Source organism: Peromyscus maniculatus, chromosome 1 (assembly GCF_049852395.1).
Source record: "Peromyscus maniculatus bairdii isolate BWxNUB_F1_BW_parent chromosome 1, HU_Pman_BW_mat_3.1, whole genome shotgun sequence".
Taxonomy (NCBI): Eukaryota; Metazoa; Chordata; class Mammalia; order Rodentia; family Cricetidae; genus Peromyscus; species Peromyscus maniculatus.
In genome coordinates, this window is record NC_134852.1 from 123,309,786 (window position 1) to 123,334,758 (window position 24,973).

Consider the following 24,973-nt stretch of genomic DNA (forward strand, 5'->3'; position numbering starts at 1 on the left):
TCACCTGTCATGGTGACAGCTGACCTACTTTTGTTTGACCTTGATTTGTTGAACACAATTAGAAACGCCTCTGGGACTGCACTTCGGCTGCCTGATTTTAAAAGTCTGCGTGTGACAGCCCTCCATCTTACAGACACCCAGTCCAGGCTGACGGATGGTTGGGTGATTAGTGAGTCTTGCAGTAACCTTAGAATTGTAATTCTACCACAAGGAAAAGGCTTAATTCAGGAACACGGAACGGTTATTTGGGACTGACTGTGAGGCCAGAGCAGCAGGCCTGGATTCCTCGCTACAGGGCAGCTTAATCAGGAAATGGCCTAGATGGCTGCCTTTCAAGTAGGTCCTTGCAGTAGCTTGGCAACAGGCACAGGGTCATAATTGGAAGAATTTGGCTCTGAGTGTCTGTGGGTGTTTACAGTGCACTATAGGCCAGGGCTTCTCTTATTTATAGAATATTTAGAGCAACAAGCAGCAGAAGGCTGAAAAGCCACTAAATCTCAATTTATTTTTAACAATTTCCATCTTTCCCTTCATCCCAGAAGGAAGACTGAGTTATTAAAAAAACAGTAAAAAAAAAAAAATACATCACTGCAAAGCATGCCGAATCTAATTATGGGGTTGCCAGCATCAGCCTGCAGCCACACTCGGAGGGCTTTGTAAATCAGCCGACCATTCAGTCTGTGAACTTACATGACTCCGGCTCTTCATTTAGATGGCGAGGGAAAGTATTGGCAAGTGAGGGCTGATCAGAAAAAGTTCTGCTCTAAATTAGGAGATAGAAGGTATAAATATAGGGTAGTGTACTTATACATTCTCAGAGGGAGATAAAATCATTCTTCATTGTCCGTTATACTTAGCTGCACACACACACACACATATCCCGATATTCTAACTACCCATTTCAGGAATTTGGCTCACTGCAGTGCCAGATCTGTGCCACTCAGAGGAGCCACTAGTGTTGTGTTGTCTCCTGAGCCCAGCCCTGGATGAGAGTCTGTGTCTGTCTGTGGTCTTGTGGTGTTTAGAGCTGGAAGGAGCTTTAGAGACCCTGAGGTTCAGCCACACCATACTGAAGTGGGATGCTGCTCAGAGCCTCAGAGTAAGTCTTGGCAGAAGGGGTACCTGGGGGCTGCAAGCCTTCTAAGCTCCCAGCAGTGCCCTGCTATGTGACACTCAGGACTGGTGATTAAACAGTCGAGTTTTGCATGTCCTAGGGTCACAGTCTTAGAACACACAGACACTAAGATAGTTGAATAGTCACAAGGAGTTAAGTCGAGTCAATTACAGATGCACACAGATGATTGGTCAACGTGCCAGAGAGGACAAGAGTGGGAATTCTGGCAAAGGTGAAGTCAGTTGCTCCTTGACACCCCCTCCCCCAGAGAAGCTTTATGGACACTGTAAAGTTTTCTTGTGGGAGCAGGTGCTGCCCGTTTGCTGAGCATGGGGAGGAGACAGGCTTGATACAGCAAGTGGGTGGGCACAGTGGAGACTTTAGAGGTGCCTGAGGGGCTGCCGAGGGGGTTTTTAGGCATGTGGACGAGAACAAAGGGGTAGTGCCCAGGCCAGGGGCAGGCACCCCTGGGTCCACTGGAATAACCTTTTGTTAGACAGCGTGTGGGTACCACGAGGGCTGTGTTCTCAGGCCTGCCACCCCACCCCAGGCAGAAGGATAGATAATTGGTTCTGGTCACCAATCCCAGTGGACTGGGCTGGTGTGTGAAGTGAAACCTGTGTCCCTTTCTTAGCCTGGGCCAGAGTGGGCCCTGAGGCCGAGAGCAGCAGAGGACCTCAGGAAGCCTTTCCATGGAAGGTGACTGTTGGAGTCACCGATGGACAGTGCTGGAGGCCTGTGGCTTAGAGGTGAGTAGGCCACACAGGAGGAGGTAAGGGCCTAAATTAGGCCCACAGCAGTCATCAGGGAGAAAGGACCCGTGAGGGGAGGATTGGCTCTTGGTGCGTGGTGGGGCTTGTAACCAAAATTGTGGGATTTGGTTACAGTCAATGGAGTAAAGGACAGAGACGTGCTGGGGCTTGAACTGCCCCTGCCAGGGGTTGGGAGGGCAGCTGTGGGCAGATCAGCTGTGGGCAGATCTCGCAGCCTAGCTTTGGATTACTGAGTACATTCTCAGTGGGATTGTCGCCAGCCTAGCCAGAGGTTCGCCTACTGTCACCAGGTGTTGCCAGATTGCAGACGGAGTGCCCAGGTGTTGCCAGATTGCAGACGGAGTGCCCAGGTGTTGCCAGATTGCAGACAGAGTGCCCAGGTGTTGCCACAGTCGTCTCCATGCCTTCTTTTTCTCTTTCTGTCTGATACTCACAGCCACTTCCAGGTTCTCAGAGTTGAGACTGTGTGAATGACCAGAAACAAGTACACAGGAAAGACTTGGAAAATAGCCCGTGAGCTATAGTTCAGGAAATAGATTTTTTTCTTGAATTGTATTGTTTCAATACAAATAACATTTGTTGGCAAATAGTTCCTAGTTCTAAATTTATTTTTAGTTTTATAGTTTATAAAGGCAACAATGCTCCCTGGGTGCCGTGTGTTAGAGTAGGACTCTCTTCTCGCCCACCCCCCTACCCCCCTGCTCTCCCCTCCCGCGTGCTCTTGCTGCTGGCCTTTTCTCTGTCTCAGTGACTTTTGCACTATGCATATGGGCTCAGAAGATCCCCACTGGTAAGATCCTGGTCAGGGTGTGTGTCTGTGGTTATGTGTGAAGCAATGGTGGAAAGCGGACATGAAGGACCCTGAATCCTTTGCGGGATGCCCTAAGCTGAGCCAGCCCCCTGGCTTCTTGGGCTCATCATAGCATGTGAGGTGAGCTGACCCACTGTTTATACTGGAGCCCCTCCACTGTCAGTCTGGCAGTGGTAACTGATGCTGAATTTAAACCCCCAAAGTAGGAAGACATCGACAGAACGATGTCCTAGCCCAGTCGTCACCTGGTTGCTGCCCCAGCACCCCAGTGGGTATTTAAGAAATGCGCTTGGTTCTTTGAGTCATGGCTGGTGCTGGTACCACCTCCATTAGCACCAGCTGGTAGCAGAAAGGAAGAGCTCTGAGGACTGTGTGTGCCACTGCCAGTCCAGAGTCCAGCCTTCTCTCCTTAAGCCTGCCAGCCACACCCTTGGCTGTCCGTAGTATGCAGTTTATCAAAGCAGTAGGTGCTCCAGTGCAAGGGTCACCCTAGGTCACTTTCTCTGGCCCAGGACTGGTCCAGGCAGGCCTGCCTATGTGGCACGCGATGAGCCATCTCCTGGCCTCAGGCACTTAACCACCAGACATCCTGCTTCCTCTTCTGGACACCTCTGGCATGTTGAAGTTGCTTCTTTCTTCTGACCTCCAATCTGTTTCTTGCCAGTGTTTCCTCAGTGACCTACTTTTGCCCCCTGTAGCCACATAGAACAAAGATCTGTAAGCACAGCACGGCTCTACTTCAGAAGTGGGAAATCATGGCTCCTGGATTCATGCTCCTGCTATTCTTTTAAGATTTATTTTAAATGATGTGCATATAGGTATATCTCTTTGTGGGTATGTGCATGTGAGTGCAGATGCCAGCAGAGGACAGAAGAGGGTTCTGGAGCCTCAGGAGCTCCAGGTGCAGGTAGGTAACTGAGTCATCCAATGTGGATTTGGGGAACCAAACTTGGGTTCTCTGTAAAACAGTAGTATATACTTTTAACTGTTGAGCCATCTCTCTGATCCCTTTGAAACTTAAAAAAGAGATGCATTTTATTTTTAATATGTGTATATGTGTATGCCTGGGTATGGGTGCAGACCTTCAGCCGTTCTTCAGATAACCTGTGGTCAATCTATTACTACTAAGGGGGCGGTAGCTGAGTGTGTGCTTGCCTTGTGTGGGCAAGGTTCTGAGCGTCTTCCTCAGATTCTCAGTGCACACTGTCAGGAGCCTCATTTTACTGATGAAGAACCAAAGGTGCACAAGATTGGAGCTTCTCCAAGGCCACATAAGTAAGTGGCAGAGTGGAGCTGGGCCCAGACAGTCCCTCTGGAACCTGTGCCCTGAGCGCTGGTACTCCAGTAACCCACAACCTTCAGTCTGTAGCGCTAAAAATAGGTCCGTGATTAGGCTTGGGCTGGCCTTGCTTAAACTTATTTTGCAAGAAGTCATTTGAGAGGAGTCTGAGTTGAACCCTTTTCTGTGAAACCTCTTCAGAGTTTGTTTTGATAGAATGGACAGCAAGGGCAGAGGCCTCTGCTCTGTCAGCAGCAAATGGGGTCATGGTGGCTCAGCCGGGTCTCACAAGACTCCTGAAGGGATGGGATTAGATCAAGGTGACAAATATGAGCTATGTCGGATGTACAGCGGGCCTCTTGTTAGAGTGCTCACTCATAGCTTTAGTGTCTGACAGCAGACAGCAGACAGCAGAGAGAGGTGTCGTGGAAGAGTGTTCTGTTCCACGGAGCAGCCCAGCCATGTCCAGGCAGGTGGATTTGATGGCCATCAAGCTGTGAATTCTGTAACTTGGGATGCAGGTGCTGAATGTAGGTTTCCTGCTGTAGGTCGTCCACTCACTCCAGGCTCTGCTGGAGGGTAGATAAAGTTGATCTGTAACTTCACCGGGAGCTTCGTTCCCTGGGCTCTGAATCAGAGGCTGAGAGACCAGGATCCAGCCATCTTTCTCTTGGTGAGCAGCTTTCTGTGTGTTCCAGTCAGATTTCTAGACACCAGCCTTAGGACCCAAGACCTGGAGGGGCAGCATGCTGAAGGGCTTGGGTGAGATCTGCCTTGCTGTCCCTACAGTGGGTCTCAGGGCAGGGGAGTACTTCCCGAAATGCTGTGCCTCTACCTGAAATGGTGGGGTGGAAAGGCTGTCAGCGTGCAGCAGAGAGTTGACTGGGTACAGTGGAAAATGACTGGGTACCACACAATGCCTATGAGTGTAAATGAGTGGTTATGAGTGTAAATATTAGCTCGGTGACTTCCTTCTTCCTCCACCAGCTCTTCCTCTTCCTCCTCCTCTAGTCCTGTCAACTGTTGATTTTTTTTTCTGTTTGGCTTGGATAAATGGGTTGAAGTATGAAGTTCTGAATGGGCATCTTGGAAATGTGTGGGTCGTTTGGTTAGGTGCTGTGAGCAGACAGGGCTTCTGTGGGAAGGATAATCCTTCCGGAAAGTGGGATTGTCCGTCCACAGGGCTGCCGAATGTGCGGTGGGCATTCCTGTCTGTGGTCGCCTGAGCCTGGAATCATACTTCATGTTCCACAGAAGGGAATCATTTTTGCACGTTTTAAATTTGTACTGAATTTTCTAAGACCTCCACTGCCAAGTGTATGAGTAGCAGTGTTTTATGAAACGTTCCAGCACCTCATTACGTTGTACATTAATAATGCCTTGTGTGTAGATGTGTTTATATATTAACTTATAAAGTTAACCAACTGTAATTCATTTTCCCTTGTATTACAGACAGGGCATAGTATTGACTGTAAATACATTTCTACAAGTTATGTTAGTGATAGATTTTTGTTTTAAGAGAGTAAAAGACATGTGGAAAATATTTGTGCAGATGTTGGGTGTAGTTAATCCCAGTATTTGAAAGGCTAAGACAGGCAGTCACAAGTTCAAGGTCAGCCTTGGCTACATAGTGAGACCCTGCCTCAATAGATAATAAACACACACACACACACACACACACACACACACACACACACACACACACTCCAAATTTTGTATTGCTTCTTTGAAAGTAGGAAAGGAGTTAACGTATGTGTGCAGGTGTGTGCATGTATTCATATTTTATGAATTAGCTGAGGTAGCCATAGGTCAGACTTGAAATAAAAAGAAATGTTTTCATCTCTGTTGGAAATGTCCTTTTACTAAGGGTATGCAGAATTCAGAATACCTGGCTGTGCCCATTGTTTGTTGGAGACTACATTCTGATGTCCTCTGACACTTTAGAACCACAAATCTCAGCCTGAAACAGCCCACCCTCGTCTCTGGTCATCTTTATCATGTCTGTTTTCACATGCATGTTATGACATCCATGTGAAGGGATTCCCTCCAGAAAGGAAGACTCGCCTGCTCTCCTTTCTTAGGTTTCTTTAGACTGTTTTCCTCTTGTTCTGCCTGCATTCCAGCAGACTCAGCCCTGTGCCGGCCTGAACATGGGACAGTGGGTCCTGAGGCCAGGCCTATGGTCACAGCTGACCCTTGTGCCCGCAGACCCGCAGTCTCTGTGAAGATGACAGCCCTGGCCACAAAGTGGATGTCGTCAGGAAGCCTGAGCTTCCCAGCACTTTTCCCAGTGACTTTCCACAAGGCCTCTCTCTGTTGGAGCTGGTCTTGAGGATTTTCTGTCCTTTGTTGTTCTATCTTGCAAGTCATTTAGAAACTCTACATAGCAACGGGGTTACAGCTAATCCCGGCATGTGACAGTAATACTCACTGTTCTTCTTAGTCTGGAGATAACATCTGAGTATTAGAGAAAGGTTCAAAGTGAACGGTAAACCCAAAGATGGAATCAGTACTCATCATCTCAGCCCCAAAGACAACCCCTGGTAAGATATTATTAAATGTTTCTATATAAGTAATTCATGTCCATCGCTCACATGAAAATATGGAAAATCAAGTCTTCATAATAAAACAATGGACTCGTCTCACCATTTGGATCCGTATTCTGCTGTCATCTCATCTTTTATATGTAGCTATATAGTAAGGTTAGGAATATTGTATGTGTAATCTTGGGTCCTTTTAAGACAACATTTACAGGAGTATTTCCCAAGTTGTTATAGTCTTGAGAATAAGGAGTATTTCCCAAGTTGTTATAGTCTTAAGAATAATTTGAATAGTTGTTATAATAATCTCATCTTAAATACCCATAATTTCTTTTAAAAAATTTGTGTATGTGTGTGTAGTACCCACAGAGACCAGAAGAGGGCATCGGAGTTGTAAACTGCCTGGCATGAATGTTGGGACCCAAACTCAGGTCCTCTGGAAGAACAGCAAGCACACTTAACTGCTGAGCCATCTCTCCAGCCACATAACCCAAAGTTTAACTAACCTCTCTTTGTGACTATTTAGATGTTGTTGATTTTAAGGCTGTACGAAAATCTCTGTACATCCATGGACATGTGTCTACTAAGTGAACATGTGCCATGTGATATCTTTAGATGGAACAGCTAATTTACACAGGAAATTACTAGGGCTGGGCTAGGCATGGTGGGTAACACACACCTTTAATCCCAGCACTTGGGCAGCAGAGGCAGTCTGATCTCTGTGAGTTTTGAGGCCAGCCTGGTCCTGAGGAAGTCAGAGCTACATACTGAGATCTTGTCTGAAAAGAAAAGAAATTACTTGGGCAACCAGATGACACCCCCACCCCACCCCATTCTTGTTGTTTTTGAGGCAAGAGTCCTCTATGTAGTCCTGGCTGTCCTGGAGCTCACTATGTAAATCATGCTGACCTCAAACTCACAGAGATCCACCTGCCTCTGCTTTTCAGTGCAGGAATTAAAAGCATGTGTCACCACATCTAGTTTGGGATAACCCCTTTTAAAGCTTGGATATACACATAGTGTCAAATTTCTTCCCCAAAGTCCACACCAGTTTACATTCTGACTTAGGGTATATTGACTAGCTTTTTGAAAAATATTTATTTTTATTTAATGTGTACTATGCATATGTAATGCCTGCCCATGGAGGGTAGAAGAGGGTTTTGGATCCTCTGGAATTGCAGTTATAGACAGATAGCTGCTATGTGGGTGCTGGGAACTGAACCCAGGTCCACTGCAAGAGCAGCCAGTGCTCTTAACTGCCGAGCCCTCCCTCCAGCCCTTGACCTGCTTTTTGATATTATCTTCACTTGATACCAGCTCTATCTTTAAGAGGTAGCCTTCACTAATAAAAGCAGAGAAAGTGACATCTCACTCATTTGGCCTGAAGAGGTTGAAGGTATTTTCCTGTTCTTTGCATTTTTTAGCCTCTGTAATTTCCTGTTCCTGTCCTTTACTTATTTTCCCATCAAAGCCTTTGCTTTTCTGTAGCTTCATGGGAGATTCAGGGTCTGTTCTCCTTTTTTCCTGTCATATTCATAGCCAAGAGCACTCCTTCTGCAGGGTCTGTCTGGCTTGGGTTTCAATCCTGGCTGCCCCCTGGGGAGCAGAGGGAGGAGATGAAGCTTCCTCTAGGGCACAGAATAAAAGCCCAACATTGCGACCCTGCACCCAGCAGTTTCTCAGAAAATACTCTGAGTTACAACCCAGGTGCCGCAGCCTCAGACCCAGAATAGTCTCCTGCCATAACCAACACTCAGAAAAATGAAACTGAAATTGCAAGAGGCTCCCCACCCGTCCCGCTCCCCAGTTTCTCTCAAAGGAAATCTGTTTCAGTTGGGAAGAACTTGTAGGGTCAGGGTTCCTTCAGCCCTACCTGTTGGATCTCGGACCGAGGAGACCGAGAGTCTGGGTTAGATTAAGTGGTCACACTCACATTGTGCTCCCAGGGCAGGCATGAGGCCAAGGGCACATTGGAAAGTTCCGTGTGTGGGGGTGGAAAGGTAATCTAGTTAACCTTTTGTTAACAGCTCCCTTGGACATGTCTGCTCCTTCCCCCAAAGCCCTGGGTAATTCCTGGGTTTGGCAGCCTGGCGGTGTGGGTGGAGGGTGGGGGTGGGGGGTGGGGGGGTGGGGTGAGCCTGTCCTGCCCACTTCTACCACTTGGGACAGAGTTCTCGCTCAGCTCATCTTTGCTGAGTCACTGAAGCAGCAAAGCCTGTGTGGTCCTGGCTGTGTGGTTGGGCATGTCTGGACTCCTGCTCCCGGTTGTCCCTTCCTGGCTGTGTGATCACAGCAGGCTGCTTCACCTCACTGACACAGTGCTGTCTTTTTCTGTGATGTTGGTGAACAGTACCTTCCCAAATAATCTAAGGCCAGACTGAGATGTCAGGGCTGGCCATGCCCTAGGTACTGGCTTGCTCTTCCTGACGGGAGCAGCGGTGGGGAGGCAGGTGTCTTGTCTGTCTCGATTCCATATAGCACTGTGTGCTCTTGGTATGACTCAGACATCCAGGCGTTCCAATCCCGCACGGTGGAGAACAACGTTTTCTCTTCCTCCAGGCTTCATACAAGTGTGTTCCTGGCAAATGGAGTCCAGGGCGGGTTTTATCCCCAGCATCCCCCTTGGCCGGAGGCTTCTGTCCAGGTGGAAGACTGGGTGTTGCCCCATGCCATGTCTAGGCAGTCAGGAAATGATATTCCTCGTTTCTCCAGAATACTTGCAAAACTGACTTCACCACCCCACCATGTGCCCAGCCTCTGATCCTCTGCCCACCCACAGGCTGTCATTAGCACCAGTGTGGAAATGCACATAGGACCAGCCTTTCCTCACGCCCACATCACCGCCTCTCCCTCAAACTCACCGCCCTGTTATATCTTCCTGTTATAACTCCCGCCTCAACACATACACACCAAAACAAAAACAAAACAACAAAGTGAAGACGGTCCTTTCTCACTCACTGCAGCAATCAGTGGAGCTGCTGGACCCGGTGGCACATACCTTTAATCCCAGCATCTGGGAGACTGAGGCAGGAGGATTCTCACAAGTTCAAGCCAGCTTGAACTATACAGTAAGTTCCCAGTCAGACTAAGGTATAGAACGAACGAGACCCTGTCAAAACAAAAACAACCCCTGCACCCAAACCTAAGTGGAGCCACGTGCTTCTCAGAGTAAAGCCTGGCTGTCCGCTCTCACACTGATGCTGCGCTGTCACTTGCGTCCCCTGGGCTGCTGTCCTCTGTCTACTACACCCTGACCACCCACTTGCCACCTCCTGTCTGCCTTGTCTCCCCAGGGTGTCTTGCCCTCCTCCCCTTATGCCAGCCCCACCCCCAGCACATTTATCACAGCCCAGCATCCAATATAATTTAATTGCTCACTTCCTTTGCCTGCTGTCCTTGCCAGCATGTGTACCAAATGAGGACAAGGGGTGGTGTCCCCGCCCCAGACCAGCACTGCTGTGAAGGACAGTTCCCAGCTCTCGGTGCTGTCAGCAAATATTTGTTGAGAGTTGAATGACTGATCATGGTCCAGCATGCTAACAGTGTCTTCACTGTTACAGAGTCACCCCAAAGTGAAGTTTGGTGGCCACATGCAGTATGTATGGGGAAACTTGCTTCCTCTAGCAAACCTGTCCACAACAGAAGTAACCTGGTTCTCGTGGGTGCTCAGAAGTGTATAGAGTGGGTTGCTGGAAGGTTTGCGGGGTGCTGATGGGATGTGAGGTACTCTGTACTTCCTGAGCATGGTGTTGCTATGTCACTGTGGGGGTCCAGCCCACCACACAGCAGCACTTACTCCCCTGGATTCACCGCCCTTCCTGTTGGCCCCTCTTCTCCAGGGAACCATTGCTTTTGCTGTCTCCAGCCCCTCTCCCTGAGCAACCGCAGAGTCCCGTTAACCATCACCCACTGATGAGCTTCCTGATTTTCCTGGTCCCATCTTGCCCTCAGGGGCTCTTGTCACTGTTTCAGGCAAACTCAGGGACTGGAGTGTGAAAATTCTGCTTGTATTTCTATGAGTGCCCCATGTTTAGAATACTGCTACGAAGAGCTGACGCTCCGCTCCAGGTCTCTCTCCAGCCTTCCCACACTTGTCCTCACCCATCCCTACCTGGTTTCTTGACATCACTGTCCCTGATCTCTTCCACTTTAAGGGCCCCGTGTCCCCCTGTCTTTCCATTCTCACCAACTCTGAGCTGCTTCCTCAAGTCCCCAGTGCAGGTCTGCACCTCTGGCAAGTGCCCCAGCCTCTGAGCTCCTGATTACTCAGCGCCAGCTCTTCTGCTGAAGTAGGTGGCCAGATGGGCCCAGTGCTCTTCTTATGTTAAGCCCAGCCAGCAACAGAGGGGGAGTCCTCACAGAGGAGGAAACCACATCCATGGTGACCACCTGCCTTGCCCAGGACACTCAGCCCTCAAGTGACGGAGGTGAGATTTGATGCAGGAGGCCACACACTGGCCACCATCCTGCCACTCAGCATCTTCTGACCCAGTGGTCCAGTTCGGAAGGATCCACCACTCTTCCTCTTCTCTCACTTGCTGAGGAGTTCCAAAGACCACTTACTAGGCCAGCCCTGGATGCACGTTTGTGTCCCACTGTCCCAGGAGACCTGCTCGCCAGCCCTCCACAAACACCTTCTCAGCCCGTCCCTAGAACACCCATACACACTTTGGGTGTGCTGGAAAGGGGAAGGCTGCCAGGAGGGACGCTTCTGCTGTCCCTCCCTTGTGGTCCTCACAGAGCTTCTCTTGTCTAAGTCTCAGCCCTCGCTAGACCCATCCTTGCCCGCCTGCCTGTCAGCAGCCCCAGCCAGATGTGCAGAAGGCCTCGGGCTTGTCCACCTGCTCTCCCTCCTGCAAGCACCTCTCCTTCGCCACCAAATAACAGCAGTGCATTCTTTTGTTTCCTTAGAACAAGATGCAGATGTTTTCCAGAATTTTCTTCAACCTCAGGCAGTAAGTTTTTTCGGTGAAGAGTCTTTAGACCAGGCTCTCTTCCCTCACTCTGCAGTGCCTAAACACACAAACCAAAGACAGAAAGCACTAGAAAAAAAGAAGGGGCCAGATGACAGGTCTTCAGTCAGCAGGCCTCGGATGTGACTCATCTATCTCCCATGGTACCCTGGGGCTCCTTGCCTGTGCCTCTTTTGAACACAGAGGCATGGTGAGGCTGGGGCTGGCTTCGCTTCTTCCCAGGGAGGAGGTGGCAGGGACGGAGGGATGTAGCTGACAGAGCCCACACGGGCGTCTCCTCATGCCAGGCTCTGGGTTGTGAAGAACAAGGCAAGGGACTCCTTTTTTAGCTTCATGACATTGTTATTCTCCAGGGAACACAGACCAACTCTGGGGTCCAGGTTGGCAGGAAAGGCTTTGGGGCACAGTCCTAGTTCCAGATGCTCAGGGAGTGAGCTGAGTGTATGAATACCCAGGCAGAGGATAGTGTCCCTCGGAGTGGGAAGCCAGAGACCCCTCAAGTGAAAGCGGGGAACCAAAACTTCAGAGTCTAGGCTATGACAGGGCAGCCACAAGGCTGATAAATAGTACTTCCTGGGAGGAGAATCAGTAGCGGGAGGAGGCAAGTCCCAGGGGAGGGGACTCAGAATCCAAGTGGCTTTATAGAGTAGAGTTTCCTTCAGTGTGTACTGTTTTTTTTTAAATGATTTATTTATTTTTATTTTATGTGCATTGATGTTTTGCCTGCATATATGTCTGTGTGAGGGTGTTGATCCCCTGAAGGTGGAGTAAAAAGCAGTTTTGAGCTGCCATGTGGGTGCTGGGAATTGAACCCAGGTCCTCTGAAAGAGCAACCAGTGCTTTTAACCATTGAGCCATCTCTCCAGCCCCAGTGTGTACAGTTAACCCATGGCTGTTATATAAAACATGGTTTGTGGGTGCATATATCTGGAGAAGTAGAGATTCTACTGTCCCTGGACCCCCACACTCTGGAATATGGGGTACCTTAAATATCCAAGAATCACAGCAGAACAGGAATTAGCCTATTTGTCTCAGCATGTACCATCAAAGTCCCTTAGAATCAATGCTCTGTGGCAGACATTTCAGCAGGGCTGCTTTGGAGAAGTTTTGAGCCCTTGTATACTATTTTGTTCCTGGTGTGTGTGTGTGTGTGTGTGTGTGTGTGTGTGTGTGTGTGTGTGTGTGTGTGTGTGTGTGTGTGTAGTCCAGACACTGGTATTAGATATCTTCCTTGATTGCTTTTCACCTTAATTTTTGAGACAGGATCTCTCTATCAGCCTGGAGCTCACTGGTTGGCTGGCCTGAGTAGTCAGCAAGCTCCCAGGCTTATCTGCCCACCCTCACTCACCCCCTCCCCACCCTCACTCACCCCCTCCCCACCCTCACTCACCCCCTCCCCACCCTCACTCACCCTCTCCCCACCCTCACTCACCCCCTCCCCACCCTCACTCACCCCCTCCCCACTCTCACTCACCCCCTCCCCACCCTCACTCACCCCTCCCCACCGCCCCCAGCTAGTGTGTGACTAGTTTGTGTGGATACTGGGGATCCGAACTCAGGTCCTCACACTTGTGCGGTGGACACTTGCCTGGCTGAGCCATCTCTGCACCCACGTGTGTTTTCTTATTTTGTACCCATTTCTTCTCTCGTGTGGCAGACAGTACTGACCTGCGTTTACTACTGTCTCCTCAAATCTCAGCCTCTGTCAAGTTACTCCCTCAGACTTAGTTTCCTCTGTAACACGGGAGATAGAGCATTAGCCAATGAGAAAATAATCGCTCGCACGAAGGGCTTGTTCCATGGCAGGTGGCATGCTGAGTGACTTACGAAACTCGTTGAAGGGGCGGGTACTGCTGGCATCCTTGCCCTGCAGGTCAGGAGGCCATGGCACACAAAGGCCAGGCCCTGTGCCCAGTGTTGTGGGTTGGACCCATGGCTCAAATGCCTGGTGGGATTGGGGTTTGAAGCCTGATTACCATCTCCTCTCTGAGAATGCGCTGTACACCTGCTTCTATCCCCAAAAGGCCATGCCCTTCTTAGATGGTGCATGGGTACTTAAAGGGGAACTGGTGTCCCTAAGAACCAAATCATTCAGTGGTCCCTTTTCTCACACTGAGGGAATAATCGTCTCTGGCTGCTTGTCCACTCAGTCACTCCATTGTGGCATTCTGTCTGCTCCCTTCATCCCGGGCCACTTGAGTTGGCCCGCTGCTTGGCTGTCCGTTGTATTCAGGCTGCTCCCCACACCCATGCCACTGGAAGGCTGTACGCCCACAGCCAGACACGAGTCTTTCCTGAATGCCCTGGGTGGCGGGGACCATAGCTTACTTAGTCTCAAGGTACTCCTCCGGGGGAAGTGAGGCACAGGCCCCGGGAACATCTGTTTATTACTCTGCATGACTGTGTCCCTGCTGGGCTGGGAGCATGGCTTGCAGGAAGTTATAGAGCAGCCCATCTGTGAGGCCAGCCTATCCCGTGGCTCCAACCCCGACATTCTAGGTTAGCCCTCAGCACCATCCAAGAGTGGAATTCTGTGCTCTTTCCTCCTTCCACGGCAATAGAGGGCTTTCGGACAGAGGGAGGCTTTGTTTTCATCACACAGAGCCCTGTATTCACAAGTCCAGCCCCCATAGCTCCAAGTGTGATCTCATTTATGTTCAACCTCAGGGTTCCTGAGCACTTTGTGCTTCTAGTGGGACGGGGCATACAAGTGCCACAAGCGGTCTGTCCCCAGGATCTGCACAGCCAGTGCTTTTCAAGGTAAAGTACCCTGTACCCCTTAACATCTACCCATTAAGCACTTGTAACACCTGGTCCTAGGCACCACCCCTTCACCTTCAGGGAGCTGTCACACCACACACACACACACACACACACACACACACACACACCAATAAGCTAATTATTTTCTCCATTCGGCTCATGAGGAATCAAAATGATGGACTGCCACCTGCTGGAACTTTGTTGTAATGGCACCGAAGTGCACCAGCCCCTCCTGGAGTTGGCTTGTGCTGGGCATGCCACCTGTTGCACTGGCTGTCATGCATTTATTTAAACACTCCAGTCTTTCCAGCTATGCTGAAAGTGTCTTAAATGTAATGACTGCGGGTTTCCATTGTGTCTGCATTGCCCTGGCCTCTGCTAGAGGCGACGCCATGGCTTGTTAAATAACCCTGGTAGAAATGTCTGTTACCTTACGTTCAGGGTGCTGGCTTCAGTTGGTGAATGGTTTCTGAACCTAGGTGTCGCCAAGCATGGTTGCTGAATTCCTCTGAGGCCGTCAGAGTATCAAGGGCGGGGGGGTGGGGGGCACTGGCAGAGGGGCTAGGGCCCATCAGCCTCTGGCCTCTGCTCAAAGCCACCATCCTCCGGACGTATCAGAGCAGCTGAGCAGGTAGCAAGGCAGACTGGCCTCCTACAGTGGAGAGTAGGGCTGGGGTCACCTGCTGGCTCCCTAGCTGGGGCGGGAAGGGCACCCTCAGGAACACACTGTCCCTGGGGAACACACTGTCAGCTCCTTGTAGGTTGTAGGCATGCAGAGGCGACAGTGCAGGGCCCTTCTAAGGCTCTCTAGGCCGTGTGGAGAAGATGAGCAGGCATCCAGCCACTAGACATGGTAGTCTCAGCTGCCGACTCTCGTTCGTATTTTCCTACCCTGTTATTAAGCCCCACCATCAAAAGTTGCTGTGTGGCTTCACGTGTCTCTTAGGAGAGCTCCATCTAGCTGTCACTCTGGGGGTGACACCGAGGGAAAAGAGGAAGCTGGGCTTTCACTGGGGTGGCTTTAAAGAGAGGTCTTTTCCAAAGCCTGTTTCCCCAGAACCACTGGGCATGCTACATCACTCCAGCCTGTTCTCAAAAGACACCCTTCCATGCTTGGGCTTGTCCTGGTGAGCTAGTTTATAGATGTCCTGGCGTTAGGCGCTGAAGGCTGGTTCCGGCTGCCCTGGCTGGCAGCAAGCTCAGAGAGAACGCGTTTGCTCTGTTCCCGGGGCTTTTCCGAATCAAGGTGTGCTCTGGTGTAAGCTCTCTTCATCCCATCTCCAGGAGTGCTTGTTTCTTTCAGTGTTGGCTTTTTTCTTTGAATTTTGCCTTGGTGAATGGATCAGGCTTGCCAGGCCTGTGGCTCTAAAACCCTGGTAGCTATTTTCTCCTGTCGCCTTGCACCTCACTGTAAGACGTGCAGCCGCAGTAACAGTGGGACCAGTCTTAGGGACAGAAGGCTCTTCTGAGATGCAGAAATGTCAGTACTCTGATGGAAACGGACAAGCAGATGAGCTGGTCATTCTATCCCTTTGGGCTGCTATCACAGACTAGCACAGGCTAGGGCATGCAGAGTGAAAACAAGCTTGTTCTGGAGCTCTGGAGGCTGGGAAGTTGACCCTCAAGGTGCTGGCATATGGTGAAGCCCCACCCCCGTGATGAGTGACTTCAAAAGTTTTTTTTCCTCACAGTGTTATCCACCCAGGACCTTGGCTACAAGAAGGGTCTTCTGCCCAGGATACCTATAGTGTTCAAGGCTCCGTGTGAAGGTTCTACTTGTCACCTTTGCTCACATTTGAGGGGGGGTGAGTGTCACATAGTCAGATCTGACACCAGGGTCCAGTGTTAAGCATCAGCTGGCTGGGGTCCTTTTGTTCTACCTGGGTAGAAACTGTGCACAGGCAAAGCGAAGCTCTTTAAGCCTTTGGCCTCTCGTGGCCTTTGACCCGAGTAAGCAGTTGTGGCGGCAGGCAGGTACAGCAGCAGGTGGGCTCCTGCAGGCCTAGGCTGCACATGCATTGTAGCTCTGTATCGCTAGGAAGTCAGGGCTCCCCAGCCCTTGGTAGCAGCTAGTGTTATAGCTTCCAGGCGGGTTTCAGCATGAGCATTCACTCCTCAGGCCCGGACGCTGACTAGTCTTGCAGCTCCTGGGCCCGGCGTGTCTGAGACCCTTGGCCCCAGAGACTTGACCGCTCTGGTATTTCAGCAACCAGGGCCCACAGTTTCTCTTCTCCAGCCCTTGGCTGCTTTCTTCAGTCTTAGTGCTCCACCTTCTCTCTCCTTATACTGCCCCCCCCCACCCCGTTCCCTGCTGCCTCCTGTTGCCATGGCAGCTGTCCTGATGGGCAGCAGCTTTGGCCACTCTTGCTGCTGCTGCTGTTGCTATTGACTGCTGTTGACTGAGACCCTGGCTTGTTTGCAGCTGATGGTGCATCCAGCTGCAACACTGCTTTTGCAGCCTGACCTGCAGACTGCACAGCTGTACAACTCTTATTCACTCTTATTCATCCGTCAGATAGATGGCCACTCCCCTGCTCTTTGTTTGGGGTGCCAGCTCCTCACTGTCACCTCCATTCGGCTGCCTTCACTGTTGCTGCCACTCCACTATTCTGGCTGCTGTTCATGGTACCAGCTCAGTCTACTAAACGTAGGCAGAAGAAGACCATCAAGAAGAGCGCTGTATTAGGCTTAATGTTGTAACACCAGGAGAGACAGTGCAGGAGGTGGGGGTGGGTGGGATAGGTGGTATCTCCAGCTAGCTCACAAGTAAGTCAAACTTAGGTGGCTGGAGAAGGGTGTTTGTACCAATCACAGCAAACTCCACATTCAAGTGAAAGCGTGTATTTGCATCAGTCACAGTGCAAACCTCTGCTCAGCCACCAGGGAAGTGCTCCTTCCTCGGCTTAGGTGGGAATGGGTGTAGGCTCACCTGAAGTTCACCGAAGTTTGTAGTAGTGAAAAGTGTAACAGACAGCTTGAAACTGTCCTGGCTGGGGCTGTGCCTCCAGAATCCAGAGCAGTTAACTGAGCCCACCATGCATGCAGTTCCTCAAGGCATTCAGGGAGTGCTCCAAAGTGCCAGTGCTGGCAGATGGTCGTCCGGCTTGCTGTTGACTGATGGTCCGTCCATTTGCTCAAGGTAGCCAGGGCCGCATGGGAACATCTACAGCTGTCCTTAGGGAGCTGGGCCCCATACCCCAAATCCCTTGCTTATTTACAGGAAAATGAGCCACCGTAGTGCTGACTGTAAGAACTTATCACTAACACTCCCCAGATCTGGGGCCTCATGCATGCTGAGCAAGTGCTGTACTATTGAACTGTTTCTCCATCCCCACTATAGTGATTTTAAAAGTGATTTGACCCAGAGAGAAGTGGGATGTCTTCATCGGTCTCATTAGCATGAGGCAGCTAAGTGTTGGAACATAAATGCAGCCTGCAGGTAGCCTTCTGGTGTACTGGGTAGGAGAGAAAAGGGCCACGGACACGTGGTCTGGATTGAGGGCTTTGTGGCTGTCTTCCTGCAGATGCTCCTTAAGGCTTGGAGTTTAGCATTGTTTTGCCCTGCTCAGAGAAACACTGTGTCTCCTTTGGGTGCCCCCTAGTGGCTGACATTCCCACCTTGCCTTCACAGCTGCTGCAACCTCCGCCTTTGGCTTCTTTGGGTGGCACTCAGGGGTCTGTGGTGGTATTGTGTTCCCCAAAATATTGTGCACCCTAATAAACTTATCTGGGATCAGAGAACAGAACAGCCACTAGATATAGAGGCCAGAAAATGGCGGCACACACACCTTTAATCCTATCACTTGGGAGGCAGAGGTCCATCGGGATCTCTGAGTTTAAAGCCACACTGGAAACAGCCAGGCTTGGTGACTCACGCCTTTAATCCCAGGAAGTGATGGCAGAAAGCAGAAAGGTATATAAGGCATGAAAACCAGGAACTAGCCTGGTTAAATTTTCAGGCTTTTGAGCAGCAGTTCAGCTGAGATTCATTCACTGAGAGGCTTCCAGTCTGAGGAAACAGGATCAGCTGAGGAATTGGTGAGGTGAGGTGGCTGTGGCTTGTTCTGCTTCTCTGATATTCCAGCATTCACCCCAATACCTGGCTCCAGGTTTGTTTTTATTAATAAGACTTTTTAAGATTCATGCTACAGGGGTCCCTGTGCTCTGAGGGGCAGTAGTGGGAGAAGGTGCCTCATGTTCTTTCCAGGCACACTGCACATGTTCCCCCATAAGTGCTTTCTCTGGCTCTTCAGTAAGATGTTCTCTCTACCTCTAGCATGCTCTAGCTCAGAAGTGGGCATATGTGTGGCCCTGGACTGCAGGGCACAGGCCAGGCTCCAGGAGTGGCTCTCATGTGCCATTTACATGCTTGTACCAGGGAGAGGCAGGCCCTTTGAGCCCTCTGCCAGCAAAGGTCCCTTTTATAGGTCCCTGAGGCCTCGGAGAGTTCCCTCCCTGCCTTGCCTCAAGCCCCTTTCAGAAGTAAGGAGCACAGAAAGATGCGGCTTTTGTTTGTCTTTGTCTGTCTGTCTGTCCCCTTTTGTTTTTGTTCTTCTATCTAGGAATGCCTTCTTGGAGAGAGAGAGTTTTCTAAAAATAGTGTCAAGTGTCATATCTGGCTCACCTGTCTAACATGGAAGGAACACCTTCTCAGTTTTGTTTTATATAGATAATGGCAACATCTAAGTTAGCAGTTATTATAATTTCTGTAAAGTAAAATTTAGTATGAGGAAAAAAAATCAAAGTGAGGTGTTTCGTATGGAGCAAGGAATTGCAAATCTAGTGAAATCTTGATCAGGGACAGGAGGGAGAAGGAACCTTGGCTTGTCGCTCATGGGCCACTGCAGTGAGGCGCGGGGCAGTTACAGCTCTCTGTAATTGAGGCCCTGATGGAGGGTTCTAGTTGAGCAGGGAGGATGGGCAGCTGTAATAGCACGAAGGCCTTACCAAGGAACAGGGTGGGTCCCACAGTAAGGGAGTCAGTCCCCTTACTGTAACCCAGCTCCCGGGTACCTTGATGTTTCCCCTTGGCTTGAGCCCTGGGTGGTGTGTGGAGAGGATGGGCTAGCACTGAGTGAGGCCCAGTGTGTCCTGCTAGGGAGTTTGGAAGTTTTCTGGCTTAAGGAAAAACTTGGCTTAAAGTGCCCTAAGGGAGGCAGGTATTCTCTCACAGGCTATAGTGGGAGGGGATGAATCTGGAAAGAATGATTGAATATCTGACAGAACATTGGCAGGGGATACAGGGAAGTACCTAGATCCATCCCTCAGAGGAGCTCTGGGGTGGTGTGTGTGTGTGTGTGTGTGCGTGCGTGCATAGGTATGGACAAACCCAGAATGGCTTAGGCCTTGCCGACTTGGGAGTTGAGAAGACAGCGTTCCAGCTGGACAGGGATCAGATGGAGCCTGAGTTGCTCTGTTAAGCCTGGAGACTGTGTCACTCTGCTGTTTCTACCTACCAGCTGAGGTGTAGAGGCCAGAGGAGCCAGGTTTCTAGATAGAACATTTGCATGTGCCTGGACTGGAGTTAACAGAGTTTTACTGTGAAGGATTCTGAGCTGGGCTGCCTGGAGGAGTCAGTGGAGAAGGGCTCCAGGCCTGGATAGTCATCCGGGACTTAGGACCATCGAGGCAGATAGCATTTTCTGAAGACTGCAGAGTGAGCCAGTGTAACGCCAGGCTCTCCACTTCGGAAGACCAGGAGAGCCTTCCCAGTTGTAGTCTTGCCTGCTGCAGGCAGAGCAGCATGGATGAGGAGCTTGTGGAAGGCCCCTGTGTTGCTTCCACATCAGCTCTTCCCACACACAGGAAACTGCCATGGAGCTCCGATGGGCAGAGTGCAGGCCTGTGTCCTGGCAGAAGGAGGTGGCATCATTGCCACTTGGCCGAAATGGGCCCTTGCAGATGCCATGCCTGTCTTAGCTTTGGATGTGTCTAGACTTCTTGGTGTTCACAGGGATTTTCTTTCAACACCTGAGCTGGTCCTGCTGGCATTTGCTTGGGCTGCTCTGGACCTCTGGGTTCAGATGACTGCTTTCACTTGCACTGAGAGCTGAGCAATTTCTTAAAAACCATTTTTTTTTTCAAAAAAATTTTGTATGTGTATGTGTGTGTCTGCATGTAGGTATGTGCTCATGAGTGCAGTGCCCATAGAGGCCAGAAGAGGGTGTTGGATCCCTTGGAGTTGGAGTTACAGGTGGTTGTAAGCAACCTGATGTGAGTGCTGAGAACTGAGCTCAGGTCCCCCGGAAGAGCAGCAAGCTCTCTCAACTACCGGGCTATATGTCTGGCACTGTTGATTTGGGAGGAGGTCTCTCCGTAACCCATTCTAGCTTTGAACTTTCTGTGTAGCTGAGGATGGCCTTGAACTTGTGGTCCTCCTGATTCTACCTTCTCAGTGATGAAATTACAGCCGCGAGCCACCACTCGTAGCTTGAACTGAACGATATTGTCCGTTGCTTCTGGTGGCCCACCACTCTCAGTGTGACTTTGGCTAGTCTATTTACCTCTTTAAGGATTTTTCTCTTTGTAAAATGCATGCAGCAGTAGTATCTGCCTCCTTGAGGGATGTTCATGTCTGAATAAGTTAACCCACGTAAGTCGATTAAGTGTCTGATGTAAAATAATGCCCAGACATTCACAGTTACTATGTAACCCAGTAAAAGAAGTAATAAAACATGCCTAGCTTTCCTAAGGACGTGTCCCAGAATCCATACTTAGAAGGCGTGGTTTTCTTGGGAAGCATCTGCCAGATTCATGCATTTGCAGCATAGGTATTACAGGGATGTAAAGATGGGCCAGTGAGTGTGGCCAGGATGTGGTGATGGATGGGCTGGGAGCCTGCCCTGTGTGGGTCAGGAGCTCACTCTCCTATCCCCTTAGCTCACAAGAGACTGCCAAATTTGTTTATCCCTGTGTGACCTGTTTGGGTTTTCTTTCCTTGGGTCTCTACTGTAGGATTTTGGAAGAAGTTGACTGGCTGGAAGAAAGCTACAAAACATGAAAGTCACTTTGAGGTGACCAGCAAGCACAGCGGTCCCTTGTACCTCCCACGCTGGATCGAAGCTTGAGAACTGTAACCTCAGGTAATAGCCTCTGGCAGCTGATGGTCATTGGTGGCCTTTAGCTGTTGGGCTGTTAAAAAGCGAGTCAGATCCCAGTGGCTCCCCAGGTCTGACATGTGCAAGGGGCCAAGGATCTGTAAACTGCCAAGACCTGGAGGGTAGAGTGTGTATTCAGCCCTTTTCTTGCTTCTCTGAAGGTCGGTGTGAATGTCAGCAGTTATGGTGGCCACGCACCGTGAATTTTATAAGATACTCCCCAAAGGACAAGCCAGAATAGCCAAGACAGTTCTGGAAACCGAGACTAATAAAGGGAAAATAATTTGTTCTGCTGTGTATTAAGATGTGTGCGGAAACCACACTTGTAAGAGCAGTGTGATGGTAGAATGAAAAGAACCGGATTAGGGGAACAGAATGGAAGAGTGGACCCAGCCTGTCAGCAGAGGAACCACGTTAGGTGCTTGGTAACAGGAAGCATGGTCTCTAAGAAGTAGTTCTGGGACAACAGTGCATCCACCCTAGGGAAGAGAGAAATGTCTAACCTTGAGTGGTGTATCAGAACAGTTGCCAGAAGGATTAAATCGGTAAGGGAAAAAGGGAAATTAAGAGCTAGAGAGAAGGCTCAGTCAGTAAAGTGCTTGTCAGGCAAGCATGAGGACCTGAGTTTGCCTGGGTAGGAGGCTGGAGAGATGGCTCAGCAGTTAAGAGCGCATACTACTCTTGTATGAGACCTGAGTTTGATTCCCAAAACCCACACTGGGTGGCTCACAACCTCCTCTAACTCTAGCTTCAGGGGATTCAGTGCATCTGGCCCCTGTGGGCACCAGCACTCATGTACACAGACATTCACATACTTATAATTAAAAACATTGAGGGCGGGGTATGGAGAGATGACTCAGTGGTTAGAGCACTGGCTGCTCTTCCAGAGGACCTGGGTTCAGTCCCCATCACCTGCATGGCAGCTCACAATATTCTTTAACTCCAGTTCCAGGGGATCCAATGCCCTCTTAGGACTGCCAAGAGCACCAGGCACACACAGTGCCTATACATACATACAGGCAAAGGCATCCATATACATAAAAATCAATAAATCTTTAAAAAATACAAAATTTAAAGCTGAGTATAGAGGCATGCACCTGTAATCCAGTACTGGGGAAGTGGACACAGGTAGATCCCATCTCAAGAGACCCCATCTCAAGAAAAGAGGTACATGATTGGGAAAGGCACCCAAAGTCAACCTCAGTCTCTACACATGTGCATGCATGTGCATACACATCTTTACACAGGTGTACACATAAACATATACACACACACACACACACACACACACACACACACACACACACACACAAACTAAAAGTACAAGCCAGCATGGTGGTTTTTGCCTGTAATCCTATCACTGGGAAGTTGAAGTAGTTGGGTCACTGTTTGATTCCAGCCTGGGCTACATAGTGAGTTCTAGGTCAGCCTGGCCTACACAGTAAGATCCTGTCTCCAAAAAAGTGAAGCTGGGCGGTGGTGGCGCACACCTTTAATCCCAGCACTCGAGAGGCAGAGCCAGATGAATCTTTGTGAGTTCAAGTTCAGCCTGGTCTACAAAGTGAGATCCAGGACAGGCTCCAAAGCTATACAGAGAAACCCTGTCTCGAAAATAGAAAAAAAAAAAGTGAATAAAATAAATTAAAAGTTATAAAGCATTGGTATAAAGAGGAATATTTGTGTTATATTATTTTGAAAATGATTTTTGAAAATCATTTTTGTGATGTTTTAAGACTACATAGAAAATTCAAAAGTCAAAAGGAAATGGAAGAAAAAAGCTTACAACATCTGTGATGAACACAGAACTGCTTTGTCATATGCAGATTATTTCACTCATTTCCAGTGTCCTGTGGAACATTTCTGTGTGCCAGAAAGAGTTCTGCAAGCTGTGGGCAGTCAGTAGAGCAGAGTCCTTGCTCTCCATAGCTGACCACCTTGTGGGGAGGGCAGAAAGGAGATTGTTATAGGGGAAAGGTGGATTCGAAAAGTGTAAATAGGGTATTGAATAGGAGAGTTGGCAGAGTTCATACTATATGGCCTTCAAAGAAGTGTCACTAAGGCTATGAAAGCAGTGCTAAGAGGAAAAGTCATGGCTCTAAATGCACACATAAAGAAGTTGGAGAAATCTCATACCAGTGACTTAACAGCACAACTGAAAGCTCTAGAACAAAAAGAAACAAACTTACCCAGGAGAAATAGACACCAGGAAATAATCAAATTGAGGGCTGAAATTAATGAAATAGAAACCAAGAGAACAATACAAAAAAAATCAATAAAACGAAGAGTTGGTTGTTTGAAAAAAATCAACAAGATAGACAAACCCCTAGCCAAATCAACCAAAAGGCAAAGAGAGAGCACCCAAATTAAAATCAGAAATAAAAAGAGAGACTAACAACAGACAACAAGCAAATCCAGAGAATCATCAGGTCATACTTCAAAAACCTGTACTCCACAAAAATTGGAAAATCTGGAAGAAATGGACAATTTTCTGTATAGATACCACGTACCAAAGTTAAATCAAGACCAGATAAACTATTTAAATAGACCAATAACCCTTAAAGAAATAGAAACAGTCATCAAAAGTCTCCCAACCAAAAAAAGCCCAGGACCAGATGGTTTCAGTGCAGAATTCTACCAGATTTTCAAAGAAGAACTCTTCTTTGAATACTCTTCAAATTGTTCCACACAATAGAAACAGAAGGAACATTACCAAACTCTTTTAATGAGGCTACAATTACCTTGATACCTAAACCACACAAAGATGCAACAAAGAAAGAGAACTACAGACCAATCTCCCTCATGAACATTGATGCAAAAATACTCAACAAAATATTGGCAAACCGAATCCAAGAACACATCAAAAAAATTTTCCACCATGACCAAGTAGGTTTCATCCCAGGGATGCCAGGATGGTTCAACATATGAAAATCTGTCAATGTAATACACCATATAAACAAACTGAAAGAAAAAAAAAAAAACACATGATCATCTCATTAGATGCTGAAAAAGCCTTTGACAAAATCCAACACCTCTTCATGATAAAGGTCATAGAGAGATCAGGAATACAAGGAACATTCCTAAACATAATAAAGGCAATTTACAGCAAGCCAACAGCAAACATCAAATTAAACAGAGAGAAACTCAAAGCAATTCCACTAAAATCAGGAACAAGACAAGGCTGTCCACTCTCCCCATATTTATTCAATATAGTACTTGAAGTTCCAGCTAGAGCAACACGACAACAAAAGGAGATCAAAGGGATACAAATTGGAAAGGAAGAAGTCACACTTTCACTATTTGCAGATGATATGATAGTATACATAAGTGACCCCAAAAATTCTACCAGGGAACTCCTACAGCTGATAAACTCCTTCACTAAAGTGGCAGGATACAAGATCAACTTAAAAAAATCAGTAGCCCTCCTATACACAAATGATAAAAGGGCTGAGAAAGAAGTCAGAGAAACATCACCCTTTACAATAGCCACAAATAATATAAAATACCTTGGGATAACACTAACTAAACAAGTGAAGGATCTTTTTGATAAGAACTTTAAATCTCTAAAGAAAGAAATTGAAGAAGTTATCAGAAAATGGAAGGCTCTCCCATGCTCACGGATAGGT

At 48.8% G+C, this 24,973-nt stretch overlaps 1 protein-coding gene across 3 annotated transcripts in view; it reads left to right on the plus strand.

Moving 5' to 3' along the window:
- Bmal1 (basic helix-loop-helix ARNT like 1) overlaps positions 1–24,973 on the plus strand; it is a 106,114-nt gene that overhangs the window by 42,451 nt on the left and 38,690 nt on the right. For all 3 annotated transcript variants that reach the window (XM_076550498.1, XM_076550505.1, XM_076550503.1), the window contains exon 3: positions 21,208–21,335. The gene's annotated coding sequence lies outside the window, so the exon portion shown is untranslated. The remainder of the gene's footprint in view (positions 1–21,207; positions 21,336–24,973) is intronic.